The sequence below is a fragment of the Crocodylus porosus genome, unplaced genomic scaffold, assembly GCF_001723895.1.
Source record: "Crocodylus porosus isolate Cpor-Errol unplaced genomic scaffold, CroPor_comp1, whole genome shotgun sequence".
Classification (NCBI taxonomy): domain Eukaryota; kingdom Metazoa; phylum Chordata; order Crocodylia; family Crocodylidae; genus Crocodylus; species Crocodylus porosus.
This window is the reverse complement of record NW_017728931.1, coordinates 63,722,803-63,740,194: the sequence shown is the minus strand read 5'-3', so window position 1 is coordinate 63,740,194 and position 17,392 is coordinate 63,722,803. Positions and strand designations below refer to the sequence as shown.

Here is a 17,392-nt window from a genome sequence, read left to right as displayed (position 1 = left end):
TCTTCAGGATTCTTTGCCCAAGATGTTTATAGTGAAGTAAGCTATATTTACAGCATGCTAGCTACTCCACTGTAATCCTTGACACACAGTAAATGCAAATAGCTAACTACTTTCCTACCATCACATGGGGGGAAATTGGGTAGACTAACTTGCTTCCACTGAGCATTAAGGGTGCTTACAGATGTGCTAGTTGGCATTTTAATTAGAATGTGTCTGAGTCTGCTCCACGTTCTAATTACAATGCTCTGGGGTCACCTCATCATCACCTGTATTAAGCTTCGCTCCCCACCCTCGCCCCGGCTTTTAATATGCCCACAGGGGTGCTTTCTCTGTAGTTCACCGAATGAGCTTTAAAGTATCCCATGGCCATTTTGAAACATGGTGGTGCTTAATACACGTGGTGGTCAGTTGGTTTAATTATAGCTGCTGTCCGAGAACCGCTCTAATTAAAACTCCTGCCTCCATCCCTGAGCACATATGTGTACAGGCAGCCTAAGATCTGTACAAGGATTTAGTGCAGAGCAGCCAATGTACTGTCCATTCACACCATTGATTACTTTGACATAAAACTTTGTTGGGTAAACAAGGCCTTATTTCCTCTAGAAAAAATTCCACATAGAACAACATAATTATGTCACTATAAACAACTGGAACTTAACTGGGCCCTGTTTTCTTTTTCTAAAGATCCTATTAAATGAAAAGTATTCATACAAAAAACCTTTGTCTCATTCAGTGGCAAAAACCTCTTAACAATATCCCCCTCTTAAAATATTTGGAGTTGAAGGGGCTGAAGGGGGAGGAGACCCACGCCCTTCTCATCAGGGGAAAATTATTACAGCTCCACATATTTTGCCTGTTTGCCCTGTTGGCCAAGTCATTCTCTTTGTAGCAAACAATCCCCTTTTATTTATAAGTTCTGATGCTACTTTTCCTCTAGCTATATTCCTTTGTGCTGAGTTATTTATGAGTTGAGATTTTTTTTTCCTACAAGAATTTCTGCTCTTCAAAAAAGGGTAGTTATTTTCCTCTCAGCACCATAAACAGTCTCCAAAATGTGCTAAAGTGTGTAGGACAATGTCCAATAAGAAAAAAATAACACTTCCCAACACTTTCCCAACTGCAGATGCAGCCCTCAGTGTATAATTCAAAAGCCAGTTATACATGAAGGGCAGACTCCTGGCTCACTTCCCCCTGTCCCCGAAATGGCTATTATGATTCTGCAAAACCACCGTTTTTGGCACTTATGCAGGTATGGATTCTCTCTTGCCCTAAGTATGTATCTGTTGCAAGCAAGGATCATTTTCCATATTTTTGCCCCGTGGTTAGTGCACGTACCAAGGGAGTAAGAGACCCAAGTTTTAGACCCCAACCCCAAAAGAAATTTGAACTATTTACTTCCTGCTTCCTACCAAAGAGCTTTAATCGGGTTAGGCATTATGCTGACCCTTCTCCAGCCCTATCCTCTGGAAGCTCCCCCACTTCCTCAGCCAAGAAAAAGGGAACGAGGAAGACAGCAAGCTATAAAGCTCAATAAGATGGCTATTACCCCTGCAGGAAGAGGGGCCTGGATTCTAGCCTGGACCCTTTGTCCTAATGGAACACAAACTTCTTTTTTACTTAATACCTATAAAAATGCAAGGTGTGATGGGCTCATCTTAGTGGGCTGGAGAAGGGCCTGGATATTCCCTAACCTAGAGCCTTGTAGAGCAAGAAAAGAAAAACAACTCGCAGCAGTGATGGGAACATAAGCAATGTGACAATGTGTAACTTAGATATACAACACCACAGAGCCTGTGATGATCCTAACAACTTTAGTTTCTGCCAGTAGTAGAAGCTTAGCTTATCCCATTAACACTAGGAAAAAAATCTGTTTTCACTTACATCAGTGTAAATCAGCAACTGGACTGGGACTGAGGAAATCAGTATTCATTTGCCAGCTCTCCTGTGGACTTTGTTTGACCTCAGACAAATCACTTAATCCTTATTTGTGTCAGTTTATCTGTAAACAGAGATGATCATGCTTTCATTATCCTTTGTGCCTCTTTAAAATGAAGAGGCACAAATGCCCACTTGGGTTGAGGAATTTTCCTTGCAGTGTATTCATACATAGTAAAATTAGATCCCCAAATTGGCTTGGTCTGTAGGGGTGTCTTTACATGTGCTCTGGGGGTGAGAGGGTGCTTTAATTAGAGTGGCTTTCAAGAGCTGCTCTAATTAAAGCACCCACAACATTTTGTGTGTTCAGTGTCCAGTGCTTCATTTTGACAAGCTTTGGTTAAAGTGCACCCACTGCCATGTTGAGGTACAGGGACGCTGAATACATGAGATGCCAACCCTGCTGAAGCATGCCAATTAATCGCATGCTATTACAGCTCATTGTACCAGGCATCCCACAAGACTACAGGCACCCTGGGTGCTGCTATAGAAACATTCGAGAGTTACAACAGTGAACTTTGGACAAGGCCTGACCCAAAACATGCAGTACTCCTGCCTGCAAGAAAGGTGCAAATGGGGTGGTTAAATTATGCCTAATTTAACAAGTGGTCAGCAGAGGTGTGCAAAGTAGGCCCTATTCAGATGTGGCTCGAATCAGGAACAGCGATTCAATTAGTTGATTCAGATCACTGTCCCCAATTCGATTCAGCTGCATCCAAATCTGAAGATCCAATCCTGATTCAGAGAATCAACGATTCAGACATAGACACAGCTTTAAAAGTTTTTTCTACATACCTTGAGGTAGCAGGAATGGCTCATAATCGCTGTGATGCTGGAGTACATGGAGCAGAAGTACTTCTGGTCCACTTCTGGGTTCACCACCAAGCATGCTGGGGGGGCTCCCACACTCCTGTGGGACACTCCATCTGCCCCAGCATCACAGCAGTCATATGCCATGCCTGGTAACTTGAGGTACGTAGAAAAAACATTTAAAGTTGTGTCAATGGACAAATCGTTGATTCTTCAAATCAGCATCAAATCTTCAGATTTGGATTCAGCCAAATCAAATCAAGGACAGTGATCTGAATCAAGAAATAGAATCACTGTCCCCAGTTCAGGCCAAACCTGAATGTGAATCAAATACGGCCCATTTCGCACACCCCTAGTACACACCTATTAAAATTTCCTTTTAATCTGTTGTCATTACAATGGTTAAAAACTGAATAAGTATGGCAGCTCTCAGCCTGCCTGTGGACAGAACAGTAGAGGACAGAAGGGAGGAGAAGGAGGGACTAGTAACTAATAGCTAGGCTCCATGGACCTGGGTACAGTCACTTGCAACCTCCCTGCTGCCTGCTGTGAGCAGCCCAGGCAGAGGAAAGGGGCTGGCCCTGGAGGTAAGGCAAGATGGAGCCCTTCAGGGAGGTGAGGGGAATGCATGGTAATAGTGATAGATACCTTCAGGGCTTGGGCCAGAATCAGGGGCTTGGTGCGGCCCTTTGGAAATTCAGCAAGCCACTCAAAGCCCTGCATCTTTGTTCCCTGGAGCCCTGCCACTGGTCAACTGGGCTTGGAGCCCATCTGACGTACGTATTGCTTTGGCTGGGGTGGGGAGGAAGGGAAGGGAGTACTCAGCAGTCAGAAAGCAGAGCAGAGGAGGAATCTCTGCCCAACAGTATTGGGGTCATGAGAAGCCTTGTCCTTGCACCCATCTGCCTCCCAACCCAACACCCAGCCGCAACAGGGAAAAGCAATTTTTACATGCTTCTCCCTCAAGACAAGGACCATTCTAAAAATTCTTCTTCAAATTGAACAGCACATTCATTTCTGAAGAAACGGTCTCGATGGAAATGTCTTTTTATTGACCCTATCCCAAAATACATGCTACATCTTTTGGGACCACCTTCATAAATAAAACAGGTATTATTAGTTACTGTATAAACCATTTGCAGTCCCACAGAATGAAGGGTTTATTAAAGACTGCAATAAGAGCGCTTTGCAGCTTAACCATTTTTACCTGTGGGACTTAAACTTCCACTTAGGTTTTTATTTGCTACAGCCCCAAGGTGCCTGCAATGTCAGCGTCTGAAGAAAAGAGGCTTCAGAGGTGATTATAGTTTTATGTGGAATGAGCTGTTATGAATTGGAAGACAGATGCTAAAACTGAGTCAGATAAAGGTACATATTTTGCAGTTGCAAGCTATCCAAGTACCTTTTTGCTGTTGCGGTGTTTTTAATCTCTGTCAGCATGTCTTGTACTGCAAAATAAAAATGTGTGGATAGTGCATATGAATATATAGTATATATAAATATTTATTTTAGGAAGACTATGAACCACCACATTTTCATTTAAGAGATAATTAAATAGTGCATCGCACAAATCTCAGAACCACTTGTGGATTATAAAAGCTTAACGATATCTTAGTATCATGTTCCAAAAATATCTTAGTGTAGATGAATTTCCAAATTAATTGCACAGCAGCCTAAACATAATCTTAACTTTCTATAAATGTTACCAGCAGCACTTTCTCTGTTTTAAAGTAGCTCACTTGCATTCCTTTGGCTTTAATCAAGGTAGCATATCTATTTTACCCCCCACCTTCACTGATCTTGAGCATCAGGAGAATAAAAGAAATCAGACTCAGTAAGACATTGACCATAAAGAGAGAAACTCCTATTGCAAGAATCTATACAGCATCCATGTTACAGCAAGGAAAAATTCTGGCTTGTCTTGTTTGACATTTGATGTAGACAAGACAAGGGAGATTCTTTCTCTACTGAAGCACATACATGTGGGCAAAAAAGGGCCCCCCTTTCATATCAACCCTGTACTACACAGGGTTTGCAGGCCAATTCATGCCTGCCGAGACAATGATGCGAACAAACATCACTCTTTCACATCCTGCTTTTGGTAAAACCTTAGCAAACTATTTAGGGCAAATGGGCCTATGCAGGTGTTGCTGAGAGCGGGGTTTTGAAACACTGAAGTTACAAAGGTGCGACTGAGGGCCCATTTGGCTAAAGCGAAACTTCACTGCTTATGCACAAAATGGGAATAACCCAGGCTGGCTGCAGAGACCAGGACAAAATTAGGTAGAAGCTTTGTGACTTGCAGACAGAGTAAATGCAATGAGAAGATACAAACTTGAGGCACCGTGTCAACAGTGCATCACCATCTTCCTGGTGAGCACTGCTCTTGAATACCACTTGCTGGTGAGCACCTCTCACTGCTCCCACTTGTATGTGCCAAACCTAAATATAATGCGTTGGAGCTGCTCCAAGGGGCCTCCTTGTTGCTTCTCCCAGGATAGCTCTCTCAGGTGTGCTTGAAAGCAGCAGAGGGTGGCAACTCCAGGGTAGCTTCACCATCTCATTTCCAGGTTTACCACACAGAAAAGCAGGAGCAGGTGGGCAAATATACTTGAGAGCAACCAGGTGCTCTTTGAAGACAGACAAGGGCCTTTCAATGCCACTTCCAAAATAAAAGAAAAAGAAAAAAATCACTTTCTATAATCAAAGTGCTCTTTAACTGTATCTGGTGCTACCCAGCACCTGCTATAAAAACATGCATATTCATGGTCAAATGATTTCCCCAGCCTATGCTAATATTAACTGTGTAGCCAGTGAATTGTTAGGACATGCACAGTTAACTTATCAATGGTTTTTATTTGTTAGTACTGCATGTTCTGAACTGCTTCATTTCCCAGATGTCAGCACAATAGTGGTTATAGATTTGGACAATGATAATAAGGCAAATATGCTAAACATAACTTAATATTTTTCAGAGACCAGAGGATGATATATGGAAAATATCAAAAGGAATACATTAAAAGAACATTATGGCTACAATGTCAAACACTCAAAAGTTAACATATGCTAGAGCTAAAATTATTGCAGATCCTTAATTTGTTCCATCTACTTTGTACCCATGATATAGCCTTCAGTTTAAGATGATGGCATTTTAACACCTACCTACATCTTTATACTTAAGATTGTTAAAGTGATGTGCTTCTTCTGAGCACTTACCATTTTTTGTAGGACACTGGGCACTAGTGGGTACCAACCTACCTGCCCTTGCCTATTTTCCCCAAGTCTTTCCCTACCCTTTCTGATCCTATCCCCCATATCCAGTTCCTGCTTCTTCTCCATTAACTGCCAAAATAGTTTCCAAACATGTGCAAACTGAGGTTTTTCTGAACACTATGATTTAGGCAAATTTTCACAGCAATGGCAAAAAACACATACTTAACTTCAGGGAAAGTCTTTCCCTGCCAAATGTCAAGTCCCTGTTCCAAAATCTCCATTACATGGTCATAGAAACTTTATAAATATGGGCAAATAAAGCTATCCCTCTTCTTTCTCCTTTGAAGCGGCTAAACATTTTTAACTGAAATTTCCCACAAAAATGCAGCCCGAGTAAGATACTGGCATGAAAATTCAAGGCTAATGGTGAAAGTCTGAAAAAACTGTAAAGAACTATAAGCAGGTCTTGCCCTGAAAGTGCTGGGAAACATTAGCTATAGGAAGTGGTACCTGGATTTACCTCCTATAAACTAGTTTATGTATACATCAAAAAGCTGAATGATCAAAAACCAGCATAGTACATGTTTGAATGATAAAAAAAAAACCAAGACAAATAAGCCCTTTGTTAAAACATAGTTTTATTAAATGGTTTTACACTGTTGTCTAGATTATACCACAGACATTAAATGTATTATCAAAGATTAAGGAGCAAGACACTTTATTAATAATCATGTGTACTTTAAGTACACAAGTAGGTTCTCTCACTTCAATGGGATTTCTCATGTACTGAAGTGCTTTGCTGTATCAGGACCTAAATGAATAAGATATAAGTTTTTCTCTCTTCTGTTGAAACTCATACATGAAGAACCATTTTAGGGTAGTTCCAGCTTTAGCAAGGCAGTGGACATTCAAAGAAAAGGCATCAATACAGTAAGTAACCAGTGACACAGTGAAATGCACTGCACAACAGAACCCCATAGTAACAGAGCAGATCCTAACCAGCTCTTCAGAGGCTCAGATAAATATAGACAATACAATTGCTAGCTGACACTTAGGTTGTGTACAGACATTTGGGGAGGTTACAGGGAGGATAGATGGAGTTAAAAATGGCCACCTGATCTAGGGTAAGTCAGGATGGGGGGGCTAGCAAGTGGAGATGGGGGGGCAAGCAGTCTCTGGAGGGGATGAGATGGTCCACAGGGGAATTGAGAAGGAAGGCAGCATCCATGGGGATAATTGAGGGGGGAGGGCGGAAATCACCAGACAAGTAACACCCCCCCAGCAAAACAACCCGCCCCTCCCCCCCAGCCCAACTTACTTGGTCCGCTCCCAGCGCTGGCAAACGCCAGTAAAATTGGCACTGGGAGTAGCTTGTGGGGGGAGTTGTCCATCTAGGCATGGGTGGGAGGGATGGAGTGGGAGAGGGAGGGGGTAAAAACAGCTCAGTGTTGTGGGGGTGGAGGAAAAGCACAGCCCTGGGGCTCACAGTGGGGCTTTCCCAGCCCAGGGGCTGAGCTGGGAATTGTACAAAAGTTCAGGAGAGTTACATCAGTCTAAAAATGGCCAACCCAATTTAAATTGAGTGTACCTCAGAGAGACGGTTAACTTAGATCAGGTCTGCTGACTGCCATATTTAGACTGATCTAATTATCCTGAACTTCTGTACAGTTCATACTTAGATCTACCTAACTAGTGCAAGGTCCACACCTGAGCGAACTAAATTAGATCAGGTGGCCATTTTTAATGCAATCTAACCTCCCCATAACCTCCCCAAATATCCATATACAGCATTAGACACCAGGAGACAGCACGTAATAGTTTCAGCCACACCTCACAGCAGTCAGTTACCAAGTGCAGCCTAAGTAATGCAATTAGCATAGTACCATGGACAAAGAGGTGCAGGTGTTGGCAGCAGGAGAGGAGAACAAGAGTACACTGTGGTAGATTGAGGTTAAAAGACGGTAAGTGAGGAAGGCAGGCCCAAAGCCACAAGGGACACAGACCAGATCAGCCACGTCACTATAAAAAAAAATAGTGTTGGCTGACACAATTACCTAGGAGAAGGCCAGATCACAGGACTCAGGTGCAGTGTCACACATGAGATATAGAGAGTACCAACGAGCGCTGGTGTAGCACCTGTGCTCAATGAAAGCACGCCTGTTCCTCATCACTCACCACAGGCAAATTGTTTCCAGTCAAGTCAGTTCTGCCCATTAATGTACAGTACCTATTTATGCCAGCTTTCTGCTACTTGACATCAGCATGCTATTATATAGGATCTGATTTACAGAGCCACCTCCTTTTAACCCTACTTTTAATTGACTCAATGAAAACGGTCATGGAACCAAATTCCTAAGAATTTCCAGGGCCAAAGCCTTAGGTAGGATAACTAAGTTTGTTGTATTTTCAAAATACTTATCTTGCTCCTCCATTTCCCTAAATTCACTTAAAATGATTCATTTATAGTCAGAACTTTTTACCTTTGACTACCTTATTAGGCTGCCATTAATATACTTTTTCTAGCTAACATTAGCAGTACTGTTCACTCAGGAAGTTAGCTCGAGAGTATTGTTCCACATAGTAAGATGCAAAGATTTCCAAGGTTTGGCATAAACCATTAGGTCAGACTAGCCTTTCCTGAGGATCTAGTATCAGATATGAAGACCTGGATCTGAGAACATATGAATATTCAAAAACTAAGCTGAGTTCCAGAAAATAATGAGATTTACTTAAAAATCATATTATTAAAAATTAATGAGTTGGGGGTCCTTCTATTTGTATTCTAGCATTTAGAAACTTCTCAGTACAGGCAATTTATGTTTTCAATCTTCTCACTGCCACCAAGAGGCATAAGCTTTACTTTTTTTTTTTTTAATGAAAGCTGAAATTCTCATGTAATCAAGTGTCTCTGTGTTAGAAATGAGTATTTCATTATGGGTTGTCATAAAAGTGCAAGTGCTGGCAATGCTGCCTTCCAATCTCTGTGCTAGTGCAAATTCAGGCAGAAGCAAATTGGGTATTGATGTACACTACACATCTGTAGCAGAACTGCTGTAGTTTGAATGGCTATCATTCAGTGCTACAGCATTGCCAACAGGGCGAAAGAAAGATACAGCTGTGAGTTATAGAGCAGCACAGGTCCTGTTCCCATTTAATGACAAGGAAAGCCTTGCAGCACAATGCACTGCCTTCTGATATCAGTAAAAGTGTTTCCATTGATTTCAGTAGGCTCTCTTAGTGAACTTTTGTTCCTTTTCTTCTTTAAAGAACTTGAGAAGACATCTTTCAAGGTCACGCGGATGGTAATGTACTGTCCAAAGGCAAGACATTTGTGTCACAGCTGCTTCCTTGTCTAATATTATTACTTTTTTTCTAATCTTGTCATCAGCTCCTTTTGGTGTGAAATTAAAAGAAGCCTTCTAAGCAGCTGCTGATGTACACAATATGCTACATGCACATCATGTCATTGATATCCTGTTTTGTCAACTTGGTATTTTCCTCAGTGTTTGTTAAAAAAAAAAAGAGTTCCTGAACAGTCCTAAAACTAAAAAAGGCCTGATGTGACAAACTCGTATTTATACAAGTAAGATGCACTGAAATCAATTTCATCCCAAACATTCCGCTCCCCTGTTTGCATCTGGATGTTGTAATAGAAATGCTGGCAGACCCATACCTATTTTTAGTGTATTTGAAGTCCTAGGACCCTAAGTCTAAATACTCTGAACACTTAAGAACTCCTACTGAAGTGAATGGGAGCATGAGGGGTTAAAGGTGTCAGGATCAATTCCAAATCAAGTACTTTTGAATTTGTAAAGACACTGCATATTCCTAGGATTAAAAACTATATTTAATAATGATATAATCTGAGAGCCCATTTCACACCTGCCCTCAAAAGAATGAAAATTAGTAGAGTTGCCATGCTGTGTAAAGCCCAAAAATGAGTCCAGGGACACATATGAATATAATTCTGTGTGCTGGCACATCATGGAAGCCAAATAAATATTTTTTCAGAATCAGGCCTCAGAGAAATTAATCTCAGAATCCAGTCCCACAAAATAACAATGTTACAGTGCACACAAGCTATAATCTGCTCTTTAATGCACACTGAATTACATCAGCACAGCACTAATTCATCAGCACATAAAGCATATGAATACTGGAAGTATAAATTATGTATTGAATATTATTTTGCTCTCATGTTCTGAAATACCAGTGCATGTGTACGTTTGTTCAATATCTGCTGAAAAGCTTCACTAACAGCCAAGTGGATATAGGTGCTTTGTCTTCAAAGTATACATAACCCTGTGCTATTTGAAGGTATGGTCAACTGTGATAATGAAGCTGGTAAGTAAACTGCATCAACAGTATAAATAAATGATGGCTTTAAAGTATGAATCACACCATAAATAAATGATCTCTCTCTCCTCCCTCTCTCCCTGTCTCCAGATATAAAATTAGTTAACTGAATGTGTTATTTGTTTGACCAAACAAGATTATTTTCTTTGATGATATGGACACGTCCAAAGAGTGCAAACTTGACAAGGTAAAGTCTAATAAGGTGTTAATCATTGACATCATTTGGCTGGTTTGTTCTGGCAAGCTTCAGATCTGAATAAAGTTTTCTGTAAGGAGTTAAAACAAAATTTCAGATTGAGACCTTTGAAGAAAGAAATCAGGTTAATCATAATTTTGTAAAGGAGTAATTTATGGTATATTATACAATAATCACACAACATGTTGTTAAAAAGAAATTACATCTGCAGACTTGTATCAGTGATATAAGTGCATATTCATTTCATTTAAAAAAATTAAAAAAGTTTTTATGAATAAGAATTAAAGTAAATTTTTTCAAATAAGGCAGTTTAAGATGACACTTTTTTTTTATCTGCTTTCTCAAAGGGGAGGAATATAGTTCTCATGAAAATGAAGCTGAAACATTAAGTATGAAGCTGCTGGTGGCGATCTATAATTAAAATGTTAGCTTCCCCTATTGTGAAATGAGTCTTACATCAATAGCTATCATTTTTTTCTTCTGTATAGAGTATTTTCAAGTTACAAACCTATTAAGTAAATTACAAAATAACCTTGATCTTTGATTTGCAATTTGAAATTTTTGTCTCTGCCCTAGTACTTGATTGCTGATATACAGCATGGAAACTTGTAGGACTGATTATGGTCTTAGCCTAGTTGAAATGCTATTCAAGTGTTTGTAAAAGAGAGGGATAGATTCTAGGGCTGTGCAAAATAGCACCATTTCCCTTTGACTTCTGTTTCAGCATTTCGACAGAACAGTGCTTCATTTTGAGTTTAGTTTAGTTTTCAAAGCACTGTTCCATTTCGTTTCATTGAAACAGTTTCGCTGTTTCAACATTGTTTCAAGTTTATAGCCCCACAGGCTATAATGGGGAAGCATGAAACTGGAGGAGGAGCAGTCTCCTGAAATTGCAGGCAGATCAGGGGCCCATACCCCCAGAGGAGTCCAGCAGAGCCCTCCCAGGGGTGTAGGCGGGAGGCTGCCGCTGCCGCCTGGGACCAGTGCTGGGACCTGAGCCTGGTGGAGGGAGGAGTGCAGCCCTGGCACTGTGCTCCACTTCCCCCCACTGGGCTTAGTTACATGGAGCTGGGAGCTGATGCTGGGCACTGCATGCTGCCCCCCTCACTGGGCAGCAAGCCATTGGGCACTGAGCCCACTGATGGAAGATGGAGTGCAGTGCCTGTGCTGTCCTCTACCTCCCACCACTGGGCTCAGCACCCAGCAGCTTGCTGCCTGGTAGAGGGTGACAGCACACAGCCCTGGCCTTGCGCTCTGCCTCCCTCCACCAGGCTCAGCTCCCAGTGGCTCACAGCCCTGTGGAAGTCAGCCCAGTAGTGAGAGGCAGAGCATACTGCTGGCTCTGCCCACCTCCCGCCACTGGGCTGGGCTCCATGGGGCTGGTGGAGCTGATAGGAGTGCAGCCTGGTGTCGGACAACAGGCAGAGCCAGTGCTGTGCTCCCATCAGCTCCGCCAGCCCCACAGAGCACAGCCCAGCAGTGGGAGGAGGGGAGAGGCAGTGCTGTGCTCCCTGCCAGGCTGAGCCACATAGGGCTGCGGAGCTGCTCAGAGTGCAGCCCTGGCTCTCCCCTGCCTCCCATCACCTGGCTGCTGCTTTGAAGCTTGAAACATTTTGAAACTTTTGAAACATTTTGGCTGGCCCTGTTTTGTTTTGAGGCTGTTTTGAAGCCCTTCATCTTCTTTCACTTTCACTGTTTTGAGCTCAAAACAAGTTAAAACAGCATCAAAACAAAACAGCTGGCAAAATTTCACGCAGCCCTAATAGATTCCTGATCCAAACATTGGTGTTATGGTGGTCAGGTAATAGATTTGCAGATGGGGGAATGTTTTATTGGAGAAGAACCGAAATAGAAATGAGCAGCACTTTTCAGGCCTCCCATCCCCTGAACTGCAAAGTAGAAGGAAGAAGCCCATGCTGGTTGTGTACCACTCTGATCATAGCAACTTAGAAAACCACTTGCTGTTTTCTTCACCATCCACAAAAAACTTGTGTAACAGTCCCTTAGAGCAGTGGTCGCCAAAGTGGGGCACGCAAGATGATCTGTTGGGGTGCGGGAAGAAAATATTAAAACTTCTATTTATATTTATTTAAATATACATATATTGGGGGGGTGCTCAAAAATTTTTTACTAATAGGGGTGCGTGAATATAAATATACATATATTGGGGGTGCGTGCTCAAAAATTTTTTACTGATAGGGGTGCACGATCAAAAAAGTTTGGAAACCACTGCCTTAGAGGGCCAGCAACTGGCCAGATTCTCTAGTGCAGCATCTCATCTTGTGTCTCACTACTGATGGTCCAACCTTTGAAGTGTGCTGTTTGGTGCAAGGAAAATCCCCTGGTAGCACAGAGCTGAGAGGAAGAGAAACTCCAGTGTTCCCAAGACACACTAGCTGAAAAATTGGGGAGCGTGGCCAGCAGCCAGAGAAGTGGTTAACCATGTTAGCCTCAAGTCAGGCAGAAGGACTTAGAAGCTAAGTTCTATTCCTAACATCTGATAAAAAGGTTGTTGCCCACAAAACCATGCCCTCTGAACCAGTTAGTCTCTAAGGTGCCACCCTTCTTTACCTTCTGCCTATAAAGCAATGATCATGGGTACTGGTTTTTGTTTTTTCCACTGGGAAACCTAGGAAACCTTTACATGCCATTTTTCCTTCACCACTACTGACTCTTGTGCATGCAGTTGAGTGAACCCCAGCATTTATTATTAACAGTGCCTTCTGTTCAACAGATGTGTCCTCTGAGGATTGGCATGGATGAGAACATGCTCCGTGTAAAATCCTTGCTGAAATTCTTATCTCACCTTATGAAACATGAGTAATCAGGTTTAGTATGGGCCTTAAGGAGGTATGTGTAAAAAAAAAAGAGACTAGCTGACATTTGGTGCCTTAAGATGGGCACTGGCTGTCAGTGAGTTTTCACATAGAAATGATGATGCTATTGATTTGGTTCCTGGCTATCTGATGGGCCATCATTCTCTCTGTGACAAATTGTGATAGTTGCAGTACCTGACGCTGCTAAAGTTGATGCCTTTCACCTGTTTCAGGGAGACCCTGTTAATGTGTTTTCCATAAGAAACTCCTGCCTCTGGAACTGACTTTTCCCATTTGTGTGATACAGTCTAAATATGCTTGCCTTCAGTGCATGTACCAAAATGTAGCATGTGTGGCAAGTTTCCTGGCCTTTTACAGAAGTGGGAAGGGTCTCTTCAAAAGTGAGAATGCTAGAATACTATAGTGAGATTGCCAGGATGATCTGCCACAAGGATTTTCTATTTTATCTACTGTGGTTCTCCTAATCCTTGATAACATAGTTGTTACTGGGCACAGCTACATGTGCACCCAACTGCATGGCTGTTACTATGCAGTCATTTAATACTTGCTGCGGGTACTGTGTAGTCCCAGTTCCACACAGGTCACTTCCAACACTACCGCACAGTAGTAGAGCTACTGAATAGTAGTTTGTGACTACTGCACAGTAGCAGCAGTGTCATGGTTTGTGCACACTTACACTACATTGCCATAGCAATGAGCTACATCACCATAACTCATTGCTATGGCAAGGTAGCATCTCATGTAGACATGCCCACTGAATAACAATTCTAGTGGAGTAAGAGATTTGCTATAGCCATTTTTCTTTGGTATGTGCACAAACTCCTAGACCCAGATCCTAATCCATCTATCAGGAATTTAAATAGGACTTGGATACCCAAGTGCTATCCTATCCACTTGTCTTGAGTCCCTGAAAATCCATTAATGCATCTATTTTTATAATGCAGTTTCATCTTAGCCATAAAACTAACTCACAGAAAATGGCAAGGAGAAGAGGACACCCTTCCCTCTTCTGTGTTAACATACTTTCAGAGACTCCAAGAAACTAGAACAGGACTGTACATAGACACCTTATAGATGGAATAGGATCAGGCCCCTAGAGTCCAGAGATGTATTTCTTCAAATAAAAACTAAGCTAACTATGCTGTAATATTAACCTATAGTTTAAGAAAACTTAGGTATTCACAACCTGCTTAGATGATAAACGGCCAGATTTTCATAAGAACCTCAGTAGCTCTCACTGATCTCAATAAGAGCTATGGATGCTGTATCATTTTGGAAATCTCACAATGTGCTCTTCTTTGACACCATTACATTGGTTACAAGAACAATTGTATACTTAAACTGTGAAGAATAGTTTCCCAGTACCAAGTTATCCTAACTATATTAAATAGCTAGTATACCTTAAAAAAGACTTTACCCATTTTAGCTTCCAGATAAATATTGTAGTAACAGTAGTAGTTTCTTTACAGCATTTGCTAAAACAATACAGTAATATAAAGTAGCCATATTTATGTAATTTACAGCTTTTGCTAAAAGTATACAATAAGATTATCCATTCTACCTGTTTACACAAAATTAAAACAGAACATAGTATATGATGAGAGAAAAAGGCAATAACAAGCAGGAGAATTCTATTAGGTTTTGCCCCTTATGCTTTGTGCAAGGCAGGCAAATGCACTCAAGGAATACAGGATAGGCTATGTCATACTGCTTTTTCTTCATTAGCCCAGTATTTAAAATGTCCCACTAACGGAGAGATCCTTTCCCTGTTACTTAAAAAAGCAAACAGACCACACAGTAATTTTAAGCCATCTCTCCCATTCTTCTCACAAGATCCAACACCACTTGCCAATGGCAACTGCAGATCTCATTAGTGAATCTCAGACTAGTAATGGCCTCTTGTTATTTGTAGCTTTGCACCACAAAAAGGTAGGATTCGAGGCCAAAGGAGTACTTTATTAACCTTCAAAACCTGGAAGTTTGAAAAAGTTTCACTTCCTGCACATCTGTCTGTATGCTGGCATCTTTAATTTTTTAATTTATGTCTTGCTTTTAATATAGAGGAAATATTGTCTCAGTGACTCTCAGCACATTTCCCAGGCCATTTGTCTGAAGGAGTGTATAGGTGTTATTTAACCACACAAGCAAGGGTATTTAGAAAAAGAGAGGCTTCTGGAGAGGGAACTGGTTATCCCATAACCTTATAGAAATGTTCATGACTCAAAACAAAACATTGAATAACATCAGACACGTGCTACAATGCAAAGAAGCCTTAACAAGCTCTTCCTCCAGTCTACGATGGGGGAGGCAGCTAGCATTTAACTGCAAGCACAAAGGAAATTGCTTCTGAAAACACTAGCTGGGCCAAGAAGGAAAGAGTCTGGTGCAAATGCAAGCCCATAATCTCAACTACTGCACTGTGACTTGGTCTGAGCAAGCACAACTGGAAGGGTGAAATCAGATTGTGTGTCCTTTCTGACAGGGACAGTCAGTGTTACTATTTATTCAGGTTTAGGATTTCTATGCTCATATCACTTAGCTACCAATAAGTTACAAAAATTCTCCTATACTCGAGTGCTCAAATCCATAGTAGTCTAATCCACAACTTAGACTGTATAATTATGTCATTACAATGGTCTTGCAAAAAATCAAAAGAGTTTAATAGGTATTTGGTGAGGTTTATTAAGCATCAAACAGAACTAATATATCCAGTTATTGTTATGTAATCTCATCATTGTCTCAGGCAAAGGCAATCTGCAGTTGGTCATTGGCAACATCCTGATAACAATGTTTTGTGCCCCTTTTTTGGGTTCTATGGAAAGATTTCAGACATGTTATAAATACTTCACATTGCATCCCACATCAGATGCTGCTTGGATTTTGGTTTCATTATTAATGAAATGCTAATACTTTGATAAAAATTGTGGATTCAATTCACCTCTCCAGCTTTGGCAGTAAGTTGCATTAAGCTGCGGTCTCAGAAACCAGCTTCATGGAACTGTGGCAATTTTCACCAGCCAAAGACCTTCCCCCTACCCTTTAGTTAGACTAGGACTAGAAAAGCAAGCTGGCTGGTTAATTCCAGTATTTTCTGTGAACCATTGTCAAAACAGTTTTTCTTCTTGCACTATACAGACCTTGGGCATTATTACAGGGTTTCATGGAACAGATGTTCTTGAATTTGCATAATGACAGACAGACTGCCTTTTCTTTATTAAAGGTCACCGAAAACCAGTGCTACTGTTTAGTCAGCCCTGCTTTCATTAAGCAATTTCAGGACAAAAATGCTTTGTCTTCACTTACAGTCTTCATGACTGCTATTTCACATACTTCAGTGAGATTGTTTTGCCTCCAAATCTTTTGCTTATTTCACCCAACAACTGCCCAACCTTTCCATAATCAGCTTGGTTAATTTCTATGAAGCTCTTGCTTTATATGAGCTTCCTCAAATAAATCTAGACATAAAATGAAATCCTCATCCATTGTAAATCATTGTAATTCTACCGATCGTGGTAGATATCTTGATTTATACTATGACAGAATCTCACCTTTAGATGCATTCCCCAACGGCCAAAGATAAAGGACCTCATTCATCTTTACTTTCCTTTTTTGCACCAAAATTCAGTTGATGTGAAGATCCTAAATAGAATGACAGCAAATTTGCCTAAATTCATCCATATTTTCTTCAAATGTACACATTACTGGTATATAGATATTACAACTAGACTGTATCTGCCTCCTTGTCAGAGACCTGAGGAAGGGTACTGTGATACCTGAAGCTTGTCTATCTCAACCATGCAGTTGATCCAATAAAAAATATCACCCACAAAAATCCCTGCCTCACAACTAGACAAACAATTTTCAGTTTATCAAATAATCCCAATTCTCCCAATTTTCCTCACGTTTCATATTTTCTGGAACATTAATAGTCTTTAGAACTTGTTACACATTAATTTTAGATGGCCCTTGAACCTTTTAACCCTGGATTGTTCATACATCAACATCTGAAACTACTTTTAAGCATGGGCAACTGGTGCCACCTTAG

General features: G+C 41.1%; 1 long non-coding RNA gene across 3 annotated transcripts in view; it reads right to left on the bottom strand.

Annotated features, from left to right (window-relative positions):
- Positions 1 to 17,392, bottom strand: part of LOC109316868 — a 37,256-nt gene that overhangs the window by 13,608 nt on the left and 6,256 nt on the right. Inside the window, exons 2-4 of one of the 3 annotated variants that reach the window (XR_002102934.1) lie at positions 5,081 to 5,407; positions 4,148 to 4,193; positions 1,882 to 1,999 (exon numbers count right to left, since the gene is read on the bottom strand). This is a non-coding gene — a long non-coding RNA (uncharacterized LOC109316868). The remainder of the gene's footprint in view (positions 1 to 1,881; positions 2,000 to 4,147; positions 4,194 to 5,080; positions 5,408 to 17,392) is intronic. The other 2 variants (XR_002102935.1, XR_002102936.1) reach the window with 2 other exon arrangements.